This window comes from Podarcis pityusensis (assembly GCF_964106645.2).
Source record: "Podarcis pityusensis genome assembly, chromosome: 10".
Lineage (NCBI taxonomy): Eukaryota > Metazoa > Chordata > Lepidosauria > Squamata > Lacertidae > Podarcis > Podarcis pityusensis.
In genome coordinates this window covers 73,789,722-73,810,064 of record NC_138035.1, presented here as the reverse complement: position 1 = coordinate 73,810,064, position 20,343 = coordinate 73,789,722, and the positions used below count along the sequence as shown (strand labels likewise).

General features: G+C 44.3%; 1 protein-coding gene across 10 annotated transcripts in view; it reads right to left on the bottom strand.

Moving 5' to 3' along the window:
• The window catches only part of FRMD4A (FERM domain containing 4A), a 411,715-nt gene that overhangs the window by 159,549 nt on the left and 231,823 nt on the right, over positions 1–20,343 (bottom strand). The window contains exon 1 of one of the 10 annotated variants that reach the window (XM_081023503.1): positions 19,717–20,078. The exons of 8 other annotated variants lie outside the window; for them this stretch is intronic. The gene's annotated coding sequence lies outside the window, so the exon portion shown is untranslated. Of the gene's footprint in view, positions 1–19,716; positions 20,079–20,343 lie in introns of those variants that run through there. One more of the 10 variants, XM_081023495.1, reaches the window with a different exon arrangement.

The window sequence follows — 20,343 nt, the reverse complement described above, 5'->3', positions numbered from 1 at the left end:
GTCCCAGCACCTGCCAACCTAGCAGTTCGAAAGCACCCCCGGGTGCAAGTAGATAAATAGGGACCACTTACTAGCGGGAAGGTAAACGGCGTTCCGTGTGCTGCGCTGGCTCGCCAGTTGCAGCTTGTCACGCTGGCCACGTGACCCGGAAGTGTCTGCGGACAGCGCTGGCTCCCGGCCTCTAGAGTGAGATGAGCGCACAACCCTAGAGTCTGTCAAGACTGGCCCGTACGGGCAGGGGTACCTTTAGCTTTACCTTTTTAATACCGCCACAGACAGCCTTCAATGTATAGCATGGAATTATGAGACTCTGGGCAGGAAGCTGAAGAGCCTTGGGGCACAGGTGGTCTTTTCATCACTCCTTCCTGTGGAAGGTCGTGGCCCAGGAAGAGAGAAGAAAATATTGGCTGCACAGGTAGTGGTGTCAGGAAAGGTTTGGCTTCTTGGACCATGGTCTCCACTTCCTTGAGGAAGGACTTCTGGCAAGAGATGGGCTGCATATCACAGTTTTTGGCAAATATGTGTTTGCTAAGAGTCTCATGAATCTGATCAGCAGAGCTTTAGTGGTGTAGTGGTTGAGAGCGGTAGTCTTGTAATCTGGGGAACCGGGTTCACGTCTCCGCTCCTCCACATGCAGCTGCTGGGTGACCTTGGGCCAGTCACACTTCCTTGAAGTCTCTCAGCCCCACTCACCTCACAGAGTGTTTGTTGTGGGGGAGGAAAGGAAAGGAGAATGTGAGCCGCTTTGAGACTCCTTAAAGGGAGTGAAAGGCGGGATATCAAATCCAAACTCTTCTTCTTCTTCTTCTTCTTCTTCTTCTTTAAACTAGATCTTGAGAGGGAGGGAAACAACATTACAGATGACAGACCTGGTACTTGTGATAACAGCTTGATTGGTGCACAGGAAACTGAGGTAATGCTCCAGAAACCCACTAAAGGGCAAGAAACCACAAGAAGGAAGCAGCTGGAGGGAAGGACTCATTGCTTCAGTTGTCTCTACACAAATGCACACAGTATGGGAAACTACCAAGACAAACTAGAGCTTTTAGTACAGGATGGCAAATGCAACCTGATAGGCATTACTGAAACCTGGTGGGATAAGATTCATGACTGGGATGTAGAAAAAGAAATAGACAAAACAGGAAGGGAGGAGTAGCATTATATGAAAAGGATGTGTACACTTGTGAAGAAATCCATGACCTGGAGCATGAAAAGCAGATGGAGAGTATATGGGTAAAAATTGTAAGAGAGAGAAACAACAGTGACCTTACTGTGGATGTCTGCTATAGACCACCAAGCCAGACTGAAGACTTGGATGACGCCTTACTAGAGCAGATTACCAAACATTCAAAGAAGAGAGAAATAGTAATCATAGGGGACTTCAACTTCCCCGATATCTGTTAGGACTCAAACTCTGCCAAGAATGTAAGTTCTGACAAATTCCTCCATTGCCTCGCTGACAATTTCGTTTCCCAGAGGGTGGAAGAAACAACCAGGGGATCATCTATCTTGGATCTGATCCTCACCAATAGGGAGGAACTGATCAGTTATGTGGAAGTACTCAGAAACTTGGGAGGAAGTGATCATGTTCTCCTGGGTTTCATGATTCAGAGGCAAGGAAAAGCTGAGTGTAGTTGGACATGCACTCTGAACTTTAAGAAGGCCAATTTCAAAAAGCTTAAGGAGCTACTGAGTGAGATCCCATGGCCAAAATTACTCAAAGAGAAGATGGGAGTTTCTAAAAGGAGAAATACTGAAGGCCCAAATGCAGACAATTCCCACAAGAAAGAAAAGTGGAAACCAGTGTGGCTGCATAAGGAGCTTACAGATGAGCTGAGAGTTACAAAGGGCATGTATAAGAAATGGAAGAAAGGGGAAATCACAAGTTACCAGCTGGCTAAAGCTCAGAATGAGCTCAGGATTGCAAGAGAGGTTAAAAAAAAAAAAAGATTTATTGGGTAATGCTTGAAGCAAGGGGAAGAACAAGCAAGTAATAGGTCCTCTATGTGGAGAAGACAGAGAAATGCTATTTGGTGACAGAGGGTGGAAATATTCAACACTTACTTTGCCTCTGTCTTCACCCAAAAGGAATCAATGCCCAACCTTGTGATAGCAGAATAAATAATGTAAGGATGAAGTTGCAGCACAAGATGAGGAAAGAGTGGTAAGGGAACACCTGGCTACTTTATATGAATTCAGATGAGCTGCATCCAAGGATACTGACAAGCTGCAACGTGTGCAGAGGAGGGTGACCAAGATGACACAAGTTCTGAAAACCAAGCCTTAGGTGGAACGACTGAGGGAGTTGGGTGGTAGTGGACTCTCCTTTCTTGGAGGTTTTTAAGCAGAGGTAGGATGATCATCTGTCATGGATGTTTCAGCTTGGATTCCTGCATTGCAGCGGGTTGGGCGAGATGACCCCTGGGGTTCATTCCAACTCGAAGATCCTATGATTCTATGAAACTAGTTTGCACTGCAGGGACGAGGGTCCTCCTACAAAGTACAGTTTAAAGTGCTTGAAAGTCCTTTGTTTTAACGGTAATATTATGAGTTGAACACATGAACCACCCTATAAATTCAGGCAGACTAGTTTTTTGCCTTGTAAAAAAGGAAACACCCTTGTTGCAAAAGATGCAGGAAGTAATCTTGAAAATGATTTTGAGAAGTGAGAATCACTTGCTTGGTCTTTGCATGCCTGTTTCTTTTCTTTAGTAAACAGGTATGAGATGTAGGGATGGGGGAAGAAATTCAATTCAGTTCTCATTTAAAGGTGAACCTGCCTAATTTGCACTTTCTGTGCCATCTGAAACACAGCCATCCTTCAAAATTCACAATTTCCCAAATTTTGCAAGGCAGTTCCCTGCAAAGTAACGTGCACAACAATGCAGATACTACAGTAAAGTGTAAATATATTAACAAAATTAACATAAGAAGTGTTATATTGGAGAAAATTGCTGTGCAAAAATGTGTCTAATAGGCAAAATTTCATACAATTGTGTATATACAAAATTATATGATATCAGAAGTTACTTCATTATTATCATTAAAATTATTATAATTCTGTTTTTTTAAAATAAATCAAAACACTCCACCACCACCACCAAAAGGTATAATATTTAATTAACAGCCAAAGGCCTGATCAGAAAAAGGACTGAATGACTCTGAAAGTCCTTCTGAAAGTCCATTTCTTAATACTGCAAATTATTGAGTGTAAACTGTAAACTGCTATGGGACAAAGAATCATAGAATTGTAGAAGTGGAAGGGACCCCAAGAGTCATCTAGTCCAACCCCTGCAATTTAGGGATGTTTTGCCTAATGTGAGGCTTAAGCCCACAACTCTGAGATTGACAGTCTCATGCTCTACTGACTGAGCTATGGTGGATGATAAAAAACATTCATATGGAAACACGGCCATACAGAAATATGTTCAGCAATACAGGACATACGTTTCCCCCCTATATATGATTTTGTGTGTTGAATACTCTATCTGCTTTCTCTGTCTCTCTCTCTCTCTCTCTCTCTCTCTCTCTCTCTTTCTTTCTTTCTGGGACTGAACAATGACACGTACATGGCATTCAATCACCCTAGAAGAAAGGAAATTCCTCTTAAAGGAAGTTACTTGGCAACTCCCAGATCTTGGAATGTTTGTATTAAGAAATGATTTTCTATTTACCTCTGACATCAATGTAAAGCTTACAATCTCATTTAACGACTGCTGGCCCAAATGTTTACACAGTGAATTTTTCAGCTTAGGATCACACAGAGAAGAGGGCAATTGTTTTGCATTGCTCCACAAAACATCTTGGCAGCTTAGTGCCTAACCCATTCATCTCGTGAGCGACTGCAAACATGAGCTGGAGGCGTCCAAGGAAATAACCCTTGTGCATCCTGGGAAACACATAGACTATATATTGCAAATCATAGGCCAGCCTCCTGCTAAGTGATCACTCGACTGTAAAATCTATGGTAGCTTTTGGATGCAGCACACATAAAAGGATCCTGTGTGTGAATGGGTGTGCCGGTCAACACACATACACACTTTTTAAAAGTAGTTCCAACAGCTACAAACAGTCCTGTCCAACATCCTCTCAAACAAGATGCTCCTTGAGAATTCTGCCTGCTGAAAGCATCACTACATTAAAGATCTCAAATTTACAAAATGCAATTTCTGTTAATTGGAACAGCTCTATACATTTCCATAACCCATTTTGCTAGCCTACAAAAGAAAGAAGTCCCATTTTAATCAGATTTTAAAAGAAAATTACAATGGCAAACAGCATATTTATTAAGGCATTCAACCCTGCTGAAAAGCACTCTCCCTTTCATAAACTTTGTAGGGGGAAGCAGTAAATAAGCAAAATTGTTTGCTATTCTGCGTGGGAACAGAAAACATTGCCCTCACTCTGATTTAGCCTCAGGGTACCATCATAAAGCCAAATCTGATTAGCTATGGTGTTATCATGCTGTCAAAATTATTCCCAGAAGCCCATGATCACCCATGAAGAGTGAATGTTGAAAGCCATTCCCTTGCTCTGAATTGCCTTCAAAGTCTTGTCTTGTAGCCAAATCTGATGGTCTACATGGCATAACGGTATCACCACACTGACAACACTATTTCTGAATGGCTAGAATCAATGCCTATTGAAAAATGCATGGAAAATATAGCTTCGGGTATGTGTGTGGGGGTATTTTGGGGGGTTCTTTTCAAGTTTTGGGAACATTCAGTGCCTCTCTGATATTTATATTTATTTATTGACCCGAGTTCAAATCCCTTCTCGGCCATGCAGCTCATTGAGTAAGCTTGGGCCATTCCCTATCTCTCAGCCTACCCTACCTCACAGGGTTGTTGTAAGGGTAAAATGGAGAGGAGAACTTAAACAGGACTGTCACCCCTGTCAGATGGGAATCACTGAGCCATGACTTTGCCTAACAATATTCAGGAGTGGTGTGTGTAGCTCAGGAAAAAAAATTACTATAGTATGAGCTGTTTTAGGAAACAAGTCCATCTGCACTTCAAGCAGCTCAAGTTTGATTTTAATATGATTTAAGTTCCAATTGAAGCCATAGTCTGAGCCAAGTAAAATTAACAAGGTACTCTGCTTTGTAGTTTGTGTATGTCTGACGTAGTCAACATCTAAAAGCTAATGCTTCCTCTCAAATAAAACAGAAAAAATGCTTACAGAATAAGAAGAAAAAAATCAGAGCTCAAAGTACTTTCATACATTTAGTAATCTTTCTCTTTTGGTCTTGCAAATATTTTAATCTCCTAAGAAGTTGATCCAGTAAAAAGATAGCATCAAACCAATTGTATTCACAATGCGATTTATTACTACCATATCTGTTTAATTACAAAATATTTGGCAGAAAAAAGCAAAACTATTAGAAATCAGATACCTCCGTAGCAAAGAAACTTCCTACTTGCGACTTCTGCCAACAAGCAAGCTTGTGCTTTGCTGAAGTGAAGCTGAAATTTCTTAATGATTGTGTCCTCTTCCTCTCTACAATAACATCATGTCTTAAGTGTCTTCAACTGCAAATCTCACTGAGATAGACAGATTTTCATCGGCAGTGCATTCTAAGGAATAAACTGTAGCTAAAATACTGAACCATAAAACAGAAAAGGATTTGAAATTTGACTTTAGCTACAACTATAATCAAGCCCTGGATGTTCACCCCCAGTTGAGCTAACAAATGCTTAAGTCCAGTGGGAAAGTCGACTTGAAAGCCATATGCCATATGCCAGGGGAAAAGGTACAGGACGGGGGAGACAGTGAGCCCTTCTAAAGTTTTACTATTTTGCTGAATTTGGTGCTAAAATTGCACCCAGAAAATTCTGGTTATGCAAGTGAAGTGGATCTGGCACATCTGCACAAGAAACTCCAATTCAAGGTGCTGGATTTGGCCTATAAAGCCTTAAATGGCTCAGGACCATCTCTCTTTGTATGAACTGATTAGGACCCTATGCTTATGATCTGAGACCCTTCTTTGGGTGCCTCCTCCACAAAAATCCGGAGGGCAGCAACACGAGAACAGGCCTTTTCTGTGGTAGTTCCCCTTTTTGGAATGCTCTCCCCAGGGAGGCTCACCTGGCACCTTCAATAGACATCTTTAGGTGGCAGGCAAAAATGTTCCTCTTCTCCCAGGCCTTTGGCTAATTAAACCATCTCTGGTCTTTTAGACTGTGGGGGTATTATTTTTGTTTGTTATCATGGTATATGTTTTTGTGTTTTTATTGTCCTGTGATCTTTGGATGAAGGGCAGTATAGAAAGTTTAACAGCAGCAGCAGCACAGCAGCAACAACAACAACAAAGAAACCTGCTTCCAAAAAAGAAAGAGACTTTTTGAAGTAAGAAAAGTCCTCTGGAAAAGTGTGGCATGACAATTGACTGACCTCATATAACCTCCCTGCAAACAAATCAGAATGTATACGCAATAAAGAGCTGATATTATATATTCTCCCCACAAACTTTCCCCAAACAAACCAGGATGAATACTCAAGACACAGGTCATCTGGAAGCAACATGCACCATGCCTTTTCCTCCAGTTGCATCAATTTCAATTTCACATCTATCCCATCTTTCCTCCAAGGAGCCAACAAAAGCATCACAACAACCTTTTGGAGCAGGCTAGGTTGAAAAATAGCAACTTCTCTGAACAATGCCACACACAACAACCTTCAGAATGGAAGCTCCAGCATTTTCCCTCAATACTGCTCAGGCCACTTTCAGAAGCTTTTCATCAGTGCAGTAAAATGGGCATCAGTTAATCACTTAAATGGGAACTGCCCCCCTTCCGCTCATGCATCCTCACTGGAAGGTCACTGGGTGGGCTGGTCCCAAGGGTATAGTACAGCTGCCCTGGTGCTGGTGCCCTGGTTCAGCTGCAGAAATTCTACACCCGCCCACATGCATGCTCACTGCCAGCTAATGCAGGCAGCCCCGTTTGCACAGGGGTTACATTCTGAGGCCCTGCACGCACCGGGGAAGTCGCATGTAACTGAAATCCATTGAGTAAGCCTGCAAACACCCTGCTCTGCCCCACTCCACTCTACCCTGCACCCCATCCCTGTTCTTTAGTGATGTTTCAGTGACATCTTTATGGTGTTTCCGGGTCATTCCGGGTTCGGCATGATGTGCACATTTTGAACACATGTAAATGGGGAGCTGCCTGTAGCATTCTGCAGGTTTGAAAGCATTAACGTATCTTTAAATACAGATTCCTTTATAAAATGTCTGCATTTCAAATGTATCTTTATAATTCCCAGCACTAGTGGAATGCATAGATACTGTAATTTGAGAATATCTGTGTTTAAAAGTCTCATTCCCATTTTTTAAAAAGAAAGATTAACCTGAGATCTCTCACTCTTGGATCTTCTGGTTGCCAAGCCGTATAATGGCTGCTGAGCTGTTTTGTGTACGTGTGTACAATTCCACTTCCCTTTATACCTTATGTGTGTTTGAAAGGAACAGACCATTTTCAATATTAATAACCTGGCTTTTCAATACCCTACCAAGCCCCTGACTCATTTTGGAGGGTCCTTGTCCAGAAGAAAACAGTCATATTATCTAAGAACCAAACTGAGGTCTGTGAATGGGCCAAGTACAAACACATCCAATTTCTGCTTTCTTAAGGAGTCTTGGGAAACCAACTGGCTGGGAATTCATGGATGCAGTTACAGGCAACAGCTCTAGAGGAAGATGCAAAATGTAAAAACCTGGGTGGGATTAGCAACGTTAAAGGTTACAGTAGGTTGCGTCTAGGTGGTCAGAGGTCACCCTCATGCACATAACAAATTGATCCTGTGTGAAACTAAGCCCACTGAAATCAATGGACAGGGCCAGCCCAATAAATTTTACTGCCTGAAGCAAAGCAGCACGTGGCATCCTTCCCCACAAAGGTGCACGGTGCCCCTGAGCACACGCAGAATCAGCATTAATGGAATGTTTTCTTTAAGACCAGTACATAAGCCAAACATAATGTGCACTACGATGATACCTGCTGCATCTTCTGATACAGGTCCTGCAGACCTGAAGAACTGAGGCATGATCAGAGCTGATTATTCGCTACAAGTCACAGTATATTTTGTGGTTTTATGCATGCTTTATATCCTCTTTTTTGCTGTCTTTACCTGTGAGGAATTAGTTTTGCAGCCTGATTCACCCATGTTGGAGAGGCTTAAGAACAACAGCATAAGGGAGGAGCTGCTGCCACTGTCCCTTAGCACTTTGCCCTACAGTAGCGCTAGCCCCGCAAATGGGCTTCCCTGAACCAACTCTGTGCTGAATGGGGTTGTTAGCAGCACTTAGTATGTAGGGATTAGCCATCAAGTTGTGAGTCTCTATGCCCTTTCCAGCAGCAGCTAAAAAAAAACCCCCACACTGACTGGGAGGATAGAAAACCACAACATTGTCGCCAAGCTGCATGAGGCAAATGCTCCTAAAACAGGCCTAAGCAACTTGCAACTCCCCAAGTCAAACACAGGCTGCCAGGCATGTATGGTGTCCTATTAGGAACAGGACACCCCCATCCAACCCCTTTTGAAGTCTCAGTCAGAAACAAAGTCAAAAGGTTCATCATATATCTCTGCAAAACATTAAGAGCTCACCACAGGAAGGCCATTTGGGGCAGCAGGTGAAGCTTTGTGGAGCTCTCCCTGTAGCCTGTGTTCCAGTCTTTACAAATCTATTTTGGGTGTGGCTAAAACAGCAAATTGAAAGAAACAAGCAGGTCTTTGAAATCATTAAATCACAGAAGCAAGCGAGCCTCATTCCTTTAATTAGAAGTCCCCATGCCTGCATTCCACAATCCTGGACTGTTCACAACAAGCCTGGATTTGGGCTCAGTGGCTAAGCCTGGGCTTAGCTTTAAAACACCAGCCGAAGACTGTTCCTTTAAAGTTATTCAACCTGTTTCCATCAGATCAGACTCTCTACTGCCCATCCAGATACTGGAGGGTGTTCTTACAGTGTGGTCTGGAAGGTGTTTGTTTTTCCTAGCTGATATCTGTCTGTATTCTGAGAAGCAAAAGACCTCAGCCTCTCCAGTACATAACTGAGAATGAGGCTGTATGCCTGGCTATTGAAGACAACATTGGCAGGAACGCAGTGCTCTGGGCAAGGAAGAAAGAGAACTTGGCATTTCTTCTGAGAGGCTGAGTTCCCCACCCATTAAACATTCTAATTATGGATGCTGAGTTCTTAGAAGCAAACTCAAACTGCACCACATTCTCATTGTTACTTGCCCTGTTAAATGACAGGCAGTGTGTCAATTTGAGGCAGAGCAAATGAACAGGACTCCACCTCTCCTGGAACAGTCCAAAGGCATCGTCACATTTTGCCCTTTGCTTCTATGCAGTCTGAACAGCCCACACCATGGACGCTGGCACTGCTACAGGAATGAATGAAAGACTTTACGGCTGAAAATACACCAATATACCCTTAATCAAGTTTTGGAAATTCCATTTCCTCCCTCAGCTGGCCTGCTCCAATGATTGCTACTTACAATGGACAAGTTGTCTGTTCTGGACCTGGGAATATATGTTTAGAGGTGATGATCAATGTCTCTTGCATCATTCACAGAATCACAGATGGAGGAGACCCAGAGGAAGCTCAGTCCAGTTATGTTCAACATTTTCAGATCTGGGACTGGGTCACACCTTTTACGTGGATCCCACGTTTAACATTTCTCCATCTCCATCTTTCCCCTTCTGTTTCCCCCCTCTCCAAACAAAAGAGTGCTGATGGTTAGCACCAACCCACCACTCAAAGCACAATGTTCTAGTTCGAGCTGCTTGCTTAAAGGCTACCAGCCGAACCATGTCTACACAACGCTAATTTGTAAATTGTGAGGATTTCAACTCCGCCAATCAAGTGATTTCCCAGGGCGACTCATTCCTGAAGCTTCCAGATAAACCCACTTTGCCCTAATTATACTGCACCACAAGGAGCCAAAGGCAAATTTATTAGCTATATGGTCAGCATTGTTTACAATAACAACAAATAAGGGGGAACTATATTAAAATTATGTAAGAGCAAAATGTTCCCAGCAAAGACTTGCACACAAAATGATTAATGTTTGTGTGTCACATTATAAATGCTGAACAATCAAATATGTAGAGAGTCAATAATTTACTGAAATATATTGATTTTGCTTCTTCTAACAGCTTGTAGCAGAAATCAGAGCCTAATATTACCTTTTCCTGCACGTCCTCTGTTTCTCTGCCTCATCTTCTCTCACGCACTTGCACATGCACACACATGGTGAAAATTGCTACTGATCTTACCACCTTGTGGTTGGTGTGGCTAAAACAAATGCTTGTATGTGTGATTGTGGTAAGAAAACTCTTCCTGACTACAAGAGCTCTCCCAGGGATTGCACCACAAACAGAAAGCTAGAGCAAAGAAAGAGTCTCAGGCCAAAGACACTTGCTTGGTTAAACTAGTAGTTGCTGCTGCCTTAAAACAGTAGAAAGTTATAGAAAGGGAGAGAAACCTCAAGCTACACAAAGAAAGGGAAAAGACCAAGCGTCCTTCCCAATGCAGTTCTTCCATTAGCATAGCAGACTTCCACTAGCACAGCCAAACTTTCCCCTCAGATCCTCTCCCCTGCACACCCTCAAATTCTGCCCTAGAGGGTTGGAGACCCTCCAGAGCAGATTCTGGGGAGGCAAGGAGAGGAAGAGGAAGTCCCATGGCACAAGATGAACTGCACGTGAGCCTTGTTGGATACGACCCATAGAAAGTAGGGTTCTGGAAAATGGGGTGGTGGGGGAACATCCCTAGTCTATTCCAAATGTTTTGGTTTGAGGCAAGACTAAGTATGGGCCAGAACTTAAACCCCACCCCTTGTTGGCATTCGCTGCATTCAGTGAGCATCATGACTGTCCTCCAAGCATCCATGATAATGTCAGAAGGGCTTCTGAGCTATTCTTTCCAGAGGATGAATTATCAGGCTCTCCATCTCAAAACATGGCACAGATTCAGAAACAGCATTCAACGCAGTGTGAGATGGGGCTGCCAGAAAAAATAAGCTAGGAAAAACCCCAGGTGTAGGCACCAACCTTCCACCTCAGGTGTTCTCACCCAATGTACACAATAAAGAAACAATAAAATCTGTTTCTATTTTGACATGCTTTAAAACAAATGCATATAATTGTGTTTAATTGTTGCAACCCATACTGGGGCCTTAGGGCAAAGGGCAGGTAATAAATTGTGACAACTGTAACAGTAATATAATTATCACCACCATAAACAATGGAGGTTAGAAATAAGAATGAGAACTGGGGGGGAGCAGCTGAAGATACCACGAAAGCTATCTTTGGAATTCTCACTTCTCCAAATTTTGCAATGCAGTTTTCCAACAAAATAATGTGTACAAAATGCATATATAGGAGCAAGTGTGCCTAGAAATGCATATATTAGTAAAAATAAAATATAGAAATACATTATATTAGGAAATTTCCTGTAAAAATGTTTAACAAAAATATGCATATAAAAATATGTATATAAGCAGAAATGCACAATAAAATGATGGAGAATACTTCTGATGACTTATTTTTAAGTTGCAAACTGATGCTGAAATGTGGAGAACTGAACTTGGGAAAATGCCAAACTAAGTTAAACTGAAATGGATGAATCCATCCATCCCTACTGGCTATGGGTATTCTGTAGATGGGCCTTGGATGTGACCCAGCAAGGCTCTTAATTGAATAGGTTACCAGGGTTTTTCCTGGGCTTAACACCAAAGACTTAAAGCCCTATGCAGTATTGGTCCTAGGTACTTACAGAAAAGCATCATCCCACTATTCCTCCTGGTACCTTAAGATGGCCATGAGTGAGGACTAGGCTAGTTGTGCCAACAGAGATGTAAGAATCCAGTTCTGTCCTCTTTAAACTTTGAAAGCAGAAGGTGTGTGGCTTGAGACCACAGCACAGGGGAGGGAACTGTAATTTGTCTCCCCAGCACTATTTTCATGCTGAAAACTTTCTCCCCGCCTCCCCCAAGCTATTTGTCCTGACTAGATAAACGTATGTGCATGCATTCATTCATGCATCTCAGTAGTCACATCTAATTTGGTCTTAAGTCTCTGATTTTTGTTGTCTTCATTTCTAGAGGTTCTGTGATTGATTAAAAGATCCAGGGACTTTTCCCCAGTGGTTCCCTCCTTTTGGAGATCCCCGACAGAAGCCCCGCTGGCAAGTTCATGCCAGACTTTTAGAAGCATAGTTAAAAGCAAGAAGGGCTTGTTTTTGTTCTTTTTCCTGGTTCTGATTTCTGGGTGCTACTGTATTTTTCCTTGTGCAAGTGTGTGTGGTTCTTTAACAGTGAGCTGCTTCCAGAGCCCACATGGCCAGTAACGTGTCTTATGAATGCTAGAAATAAATAAATCTGGCCCTGTTTGCAAAAGAACAAGGAAGGGATGGGGAAAACTGCAGGCAGCCGTGTGACTAACTACCCAATGTATTATATGCGTGGGATATCAAGCAACAGGTGCTGGATCAGGACTAACCCAAACAAAAGAGGATGGGGAAAACAAAGCGTCTGGAAAGCTACAAAGAAAGAGACCTGTTGGTGCTAAACAGATACTGTATGCACAGGTGGGCCGATGTTTACTGCGCATCTTCCCCCACCCCATTTCAAAACACTGAAGGATGGCAAACACAGCAAGACATGAAAAGATGTTCTCGCTTGGTTACATTTTAAAGGGCAGACACATGCTGATGCTATAGGATGAAACAGTTGTTTCATTTGCAGATTTAGGGAGCCCAATTGAAAATGCTGCCATAAAGATTTTTGACTGCTGGGTTTTGTGCTGATTCTGAGCTCTCTTTGCTTGTCATGGCAGTTTTGTATAGCTGGCAGTCTATACAAAAGCTCACTGAAAGCATCAGTTCTGGATGGCATTTCTTTGCTATCTGACAGCAGCTCCTGGGTAGATAATTGTGAAATATTTCAAGTGCTCAGGATACAGCGGCTGTGCCAATTATTCTCCACTTTTACTAAGATAGAGGTCCTCCCCATCTAGACCAAAAAAATAAAAAAAATTGTCAAAATATTTACTTAGTTTTATCCTGCTAGGCATCATATCCCCCTCTACTGCTTTTGTGCCCCCCCCCCACTGCCCAATCTCTCCCCACTCGGCTGCTTCTTTCCTGGATTAGTCACCTGGGTGTCCACACCCCAAACCAAATGGGATGATGCCACACCTACACTGCCAGCCACAGTCATGAAAGAAGGAACATTTGACTACACAGTGATGTCACTTGGGAGGACAATGTACACAATGAAGGAAGCATTTTCACAAATAATGCTGGGAGGTGAACAGTGAAGAAGAAGTGTTTTGGCACTGACAAGTAATGTTTGCAAAGTCATCACTATCACCACCATCATCATAATCTCCAATACTGACCACAATAGTCAAGTCAGAACACTCAAGAAATGAAAAGAAAATGCTATTTATTTAGGTTGAGATATTATTTAAAAAAGGGGAAAAAAACTTACATTTTTGCTAGCCCAGTGTCAATTATCAGTGGGCACAGTTATCAGAGGAGGAATGACTGCTGGGAGGCGCTCAGAAAGAAGAAATGCCACAGTGCATCTGCAGCAGGAGGAGCAGACGCCTTCATCTGCTCCAGGTGCAACAAAACATGTCAGTCTCTATGGCCACAGAAGATGCTGCAACCTTCCAGTGGTTTGACTTCACCCCCAAAGGCAGACTCCTCCATTGTCTCCCGAGACAAACAGATGCCAAGCACAGCCAGCAGTGAATGAGGAAACACGTGGTCTGATATGGCTCCCTGGGTGACCTTGAGCTAATTATTTCACAAGGTTCTTGTGAGGGAAGGAAAAGGGATAACCTGAAGTACATGGCCTGATGGGAGATGGTGTACAGAGTCCCCTCTGCTACTATGCAGCAAGCATGCCAGAAAGAACATTAAAGAAACCTCCAGTGAGCACTCTCACTTTCACCTCACTTTTATCCTGAACACATCAGTCCCATGCACAGGGTTTGTCTCTTTCCAATATATAACACAATATGTGCATCTGGCCATGCTCAGCAATCTGTGGACTTGCCTTGTAGCTTGCCTGAGAGTGGCCATGGCAGCAACAGCCCCTTGTTTAATGAGTGTCCTTACCTACAGTACCACTAAATTACCAGACACGTAAAGTACCACTTCCTAGGTTCAGTGGTGGAGGAAGCCGCTTGGGCGTCTGGGGCGGGGTGAGGGTGGGGGACACCGCAGGGCCTCTGGAGTCTGTCTGCCTCCTCCCACTCAGCCACCCTACAGCTGGGGGGGGGGAGGCAGTGGGTGGACCGTTTGGGCAGCGCAGAGCCTGCGCACACCCAAGCCACCACGTCTCTCCCAGGAGAGACACATGGCTTGGGCGCACTGCAGGCCCTGAGGTGAGTGCCGCCCAGCATTTTGTCACCCCCCCAGTGGTGACACCTGGGGCGGCCCGGACCCACAGCACCCACCTTCCTCTGCTCCTGCCTAGGTTGTCATTGAATGTAAGCCGCATTTAGCTAGCCTGCATCTAGTAGTCTAACAAAGTCACCTAGAATGTTTATATGGACAAAACCAGCACTTGGAAAGCCTGCATCCCATGCTCAGGGAGGTGAACAGACAGGATATGCAGGGTTCAAAGTGGCTCACTGGCTCAGGAAGAGGGTTAATAATCAGAGCATGATGTGATACCGGTAGAAGCAAACAAGGAATGAAATTGCTTGATTCATGAAAACAAAACGAGCAAAGGCTCAGCCAAGGAGCTCCAGACATGAGAGTTGAAAAGGTTTCCAACAATATCTTCCTGCTTTGTTTTTGAGACATTTCTGTGAAGCTGGGGCCAAGATAGGTGAATTTCAATTAAAACTAGGATGAAAGCTCTTGGAAGGGCTTTCAAAGAAATAAGAACGTTGATAGCAAAGAATTCCACACCTGCTGGCTGCAATCTCAGCCAGCAGCCTCACATACACATATGATCCACTCATGATCATGGGTGATAGTTCACTGCAAGAGACTTGTGAAAGCAATTAAGGACAGGTCCACAACAGGCCATTAGGTCCCTGTGGAAAAGGTTTGGCTAGAGAGGCAGCCTGGGAGCCCAGGAACCAGAGCCTCCCACAACTGCCTTGGTACAGGGTGTAGCATTGGGGTAGGAACATGGAAAGGTGCTGCAACATCCCTCTTGTGGCTCTCACAGAGAGGAAAGGGCAGGCCAGAAGAACAGTGGGTCAAAGGGCCTTGTAGGGATGCCCCCTGTGAGGCACGGCCGAGACTTAAAAGCCAGCAGGGCAGGAGCAAGGAGTCAGCTTGGAACACTGCACAAGGAACACTGCTTGGCACACAGAAGAAGTAGAGGGGAGAGAGTGTGGGAGAAAGAGATTGAAAGCTTGCATGAAGAGCGAGCGAGTATAAGAAACTGAAAGTTTGCATGAGTAGGGGAGTGAGAGAGACTGGGAGAAAGCTTGGATCATGTGTACAGGGGAGCTTTAGTTGGGGTTGAGGAGAAGCCCTGGCACAAGAGGGACCAGGAGGACTGGACTAGAAGGCCCTCCCTGGAGAGTGGGAGGAAGGTGGAAGGACAGGAAAGGAGTGTAGGGAAGTCTGTGAGGAAGGACTCTGCGATAAGCTCAGTGGCAAGCCAGAGAAGTGTGTGCTGTAAAACCAACCAACCAACCAACCAACCAACAAAACCCTATGGAAAAAAAACAACAACCAACCATAGGCGAACTCCTGAACTCCTTCAGGAAGTAGAACCCCACCAGGTGAATCCTGCAGGAAGGGAACACACTGCCATTCTGTGGGCTTCCTTTCCAAAATCTATAATACTCCCATTCGTCAAAGCCCACAGGATCAAGGGGGATGCTGTCTCTAATGCAGAACAGAGGTTGCAGACCTAAGCCTCAGTGCCATTCCCAGTTTAAAGATGAGATTAGCAGGTGGTGTCCAGGGCCTGCAGCAGACTTGAGAACTGCAAAGTAAGGTTTTTGAGCAGGAACTCAAAACAATCTCAAACTTTTACTAGCTGATGCCAGTAAAGGAGGCATTAATTTCAGCCACTACAGAACCACAAGTATATGTCCTCAGATTCCATAATGGAAGAAAGGTGATATATAAGTATAAAACAAGAAATAAACCAAAATTTCTCCTGCAACCTGAAACCTGAGGGATATAAGCACATCTCTTCTGCTGCTATTCTGTCTCTACTTTCACAGCCCATGTGCTGTCGTCTCTTTGAGAAATCTAAGATAGCATTGGATACAATTAAGTCACTAGCTATGGTCAAGAGAAACAGAAAGCACAGAATAGGAAAAAATGGAGCCAGGAGTTGCCCATTTCCTCAGTTTCCCAATCAGATAGTGAACGAAAAAAGTAGAGCTGCAATGTTTACTCAATTAATAGTTTAGATTAATGAATTAAAAACCTTTTAACCGACTAATAAGATGCTACCAATTTATCAAGCAGATTTTTTTAAAAGTATTTTTCACACAGGTACTTATAAAAACTGTAATTGGCAAATGCAATTTTGAAAGATGCATTCCCCTCTTCTCTTCCACCAGCCGGCGTGCCTCTTATAAGCTGATGCCTCCTATGGTGCACTTATGTACCATCTGAAAACAAATAAAAGCACCCCTCTTGATTTAGGACTATTGTTTTTAATCACATGCAAGTTAGAACATGTTTAATCAATCACTCAGTCGATTTCTTTATTCAGGTGACAGCCCAGGGCGGGGAGAGGGGAGACGTCCTCAGAGGTAAACACCAGGCTGCTCTTTTTGAACCATCCCTAGCAAACAGCTGCAATAACTCTTGACTTTAGCCAACTGAAGTAAGTTTTCCATCACGATTGATTCAGTTTCTGGGAGTATCACAAAATGTTTATGAACATTTCAGCTGCCCAGAAATGTAAAAGTGTGGCTGCAGGTGAGCAGGCTGCATGACTGACTGCTTCTCCATTTAAAAACCATCCCTGCACATACAGAAAATAGCATGTTGGAGAAGGTTAGGTTGGCATGCCAGCTTTCTATGTGCAAGGATATGTTTCTCCCCCATTAAATTAGCCTTCAAATGGGAACTCCTACCCTTCACCTGAAACCAGAAATGATGCAGTCCAGGAAAAGCTCCCCTGTTTAATTTTGATGACTGTACAAGTTGGTGTTAACTTAACATGCAGTTGGTAAGGCTTAACTGTGATGTGTGGTAAAAGTAACTTGTGATAGATAGCTAATTTCCCACAATTGTGGTTTGCGAAAATTTGCACAGAGTAATAGTCCAACACTTCCAGGAACTGTGGAGTGGGATACTCGCACAATGGATATTTGCAGAATTCACATGTTACGAAGGTTTGAAAAATTACACTGACTTGTGATCACAAACACAGCAACCCTACAGAGTTTTGAAGAAGCACTTTATATTGCAGTCTATTACCCTACAGAGAAACAGCAAAGGTTCTCTAGAGAGAAACATGGTTTTCTTTACCATTAAAACTATTTTAAAACTAGCCCCCAGAGTTTACATTCAGCAATATTGCACATTACCAAACACTGGAGATTTGGAAGCATGGGATATTGTCCTCCCAACTGTAGCTTGTGAACAAATTAATAGCGATGCCACAAATATAAAACACAGTGGAGCCACAAGAACTGTTCCTTGTTTGATACTTGCCAGTCCCTGCCACCACTGACTTCAGCAAGCTACTGGAGGTCCCAATTTGCACTTTATTTGGCAAGCATTTTTGCAGCTGTAAGCTACACTCAGCGTGAAATGGAGACGCATACTTGTAAACATGCAAGAACATGTGCTGGACACATGCAGGGAAGTCCTGATTAGCCACAGCTGCCTGATGCGTGCCCACTCCATTGCCACAGGCGCATGCCTCTGCACACATACACTTGTGGCAAAAAGAGTGGACCACCCCTTAAGGAGATGGCACGGCTTTTTATGCCTGAATAGCAAAAACTGGTCCACAGGTGGCACGCCTCTCTTCTTTTTGAATGGGCCTTGCAAACTGAGAGCCTTTCAACTTGAGATGCAGCAAAGTGAACTTGGGGCGCTTGGCATGTAGCTTGCAGAGCTACGCCTGCTCTGAGCTAAGCCCCATCACCCCCTCTGAGCCCTCCCTGCGCCTGTTTCTGAAAGTTTGATTCAGGAACCATAAGGATACTTTTCCATAATAGTAGAAATTAAATCCTGACAAATTGCTGCTGAGCCTACTTGATAACACCAGTTTGCAACAATGCAATTGTGCACATCACACAAAGAGTTAAACTATTTTGGAACCAATGCCTGAATAGCATTAGCTGAGGCAGACTAATGGTGTCACTCTTCAATATAAGAACGAATGATCTGCAACATATTTTCTGGAGCGAGTACCTTGTGCCAGAAAAGGTTAGAACAAGTAGCTACAAACGGCTCTTCTGCAGCCAGAACAGAAACAATATTGCCGTGGTCAGCAGTCCATGGGTTCAACTAGTGTGAAGTCAGCTATTCACAAGGCAGCCTGCCTGTTGGGCCCTCTGCCATCCTGACAGTACTGGATAGGAAAAATAACCACCCAGGTCGGTTTACTCTTTGGTGCTTGGTTAGGGGTCGGGATACAACACTGGCATACAAATCAGACATGACACATTTCATGAGAAATACTGGGGGTAGGAAGCTACTCCAGTGTGAATTCAAATTAAGCCTGGTGCAGTGTAATCTTGGTTACACCCCTTACAATGCTGCCAAAGGTAGAGCTCAGACAGGTTCGGTGGATTCTCACCATCAGTGTTGGCACTTTCAAAGTGCACATACAGACTGCAAATATATGCACACACAACCTCATACAGTCAAGCTAGACTTTCTCTAGTTTTCAAAAATAATTGTCTCCGTTATTTGTACTTGTTCATTTCTACAGTTCATCCTTTATCTGTTTTGTTCCTTTAGGGTAGCCTCTGACTGTTTCAGAAAGAGCGCTGCTAGATCGTTTGCTTGTCTGCATGTGTTTCATTAAACCACTGCCAGTACTATTAATAGAAACAATTGTTTCTTTTGGAAATTTTGCATGGATGCTGCAATCTACTTTTCTGCTTTCCCCACTCAGCAGTGAACATGCTTAATAACACAATCAGGAAAGTGATCTCATATGGATTCATTTGCAGCATGGGAGAGGGAGGGAGAGAGAGAGAGAAGCAAAGATCTCAAAATAATGGGAAACTGATTGATTTACTGAATGTGAAACAACTTTCCTGCAAGAGAATAGGAGAGCCTAATGTTTGAATGAAAACAAAAAATATTCCAGAGGTTTCACCTTTTACAAGCCTCAAGCTGTGCATTAAACAGGCTGCATCCATTTAGAGTGCAAAGGAACAGCTCCATATTAGCAGATCCTAGTAAAAGGCTCCCAGACTTGTTTGAATTTAGATGATTCCTTGTACCTTTCTCCTCACACCCCCAGCCACAACCCCAGCACACCCAAAGCCAATCCACATTGCTTTCCCTCTCTCAGCTCCTGCAACGTAATGGTTTTCCTAAACCTAGGCATTAAAAACGTATTTTTTAAATAGGAAGACCTAGCGATTCCATGTTATAATGAGATCCTAGAAAAAATGGCATCATAAAGCGGCTACAGTTTGTGCTTCCCTTCAGCCCCCCCCCTCTTTTTTTAAGGAAAAGGAAAATGCTGCATGTTCTCAATGGCTTCCCCCCTTGATGGAAACAAAGACTCGCGTTACCTTTCCCTCCACCTCCACAGGAGCGGCGGCGGCGGCGGCGGCGGAGCAATTCAGATTTCAATGCCCCTCTTCCCAGAAAGAAAGCATCCCATTAAATCCAGTTTCCTCGGGCCTTTGGCCTAACAGACAGAGGCGGCGGCGGCGGCAGCGGCAGCATCCATTTGGGAGGACTTGCTGGCATGGAGGCGCAGCCCTTTCTCTCGCTCGCTGCTCCGCCCGCGTCTGCCAGGAGCGCTTTCCCTAGGCGACCACATCCCCGGCCCCGACGCCGCGGCCGCCGCTGCTGCTAACGGTCTCTCGGAGAGAGCGAGCCTGGCTCGACTCCAGAGCGCGCCGCCGCCGCCGCAGCCGCCGCCTCCATCCTCCGCAGCTCCCAGCCGGCCGGGGGGCGAGACACAAACACACAGGGCGGGAAGGAGGGAGGGAGGAGGGAGGGAGGGAGGGAGGAGGCGGCGGGCCCGCGCTCGCCGAGCGGCGGAGATTCTGCGCGCGTCCCGCTGCGTCCTGAGGCGGCTCGCAGAACTCTCTCTCGAGGCCGGAGCCCGGGAAGCCGCGAGGCGCAGAGAGGCGCGCTCCTTCGCAACCGCTCAGGCGCCGCCACACACGCCTTTCAGCAAAAAAAGGCCG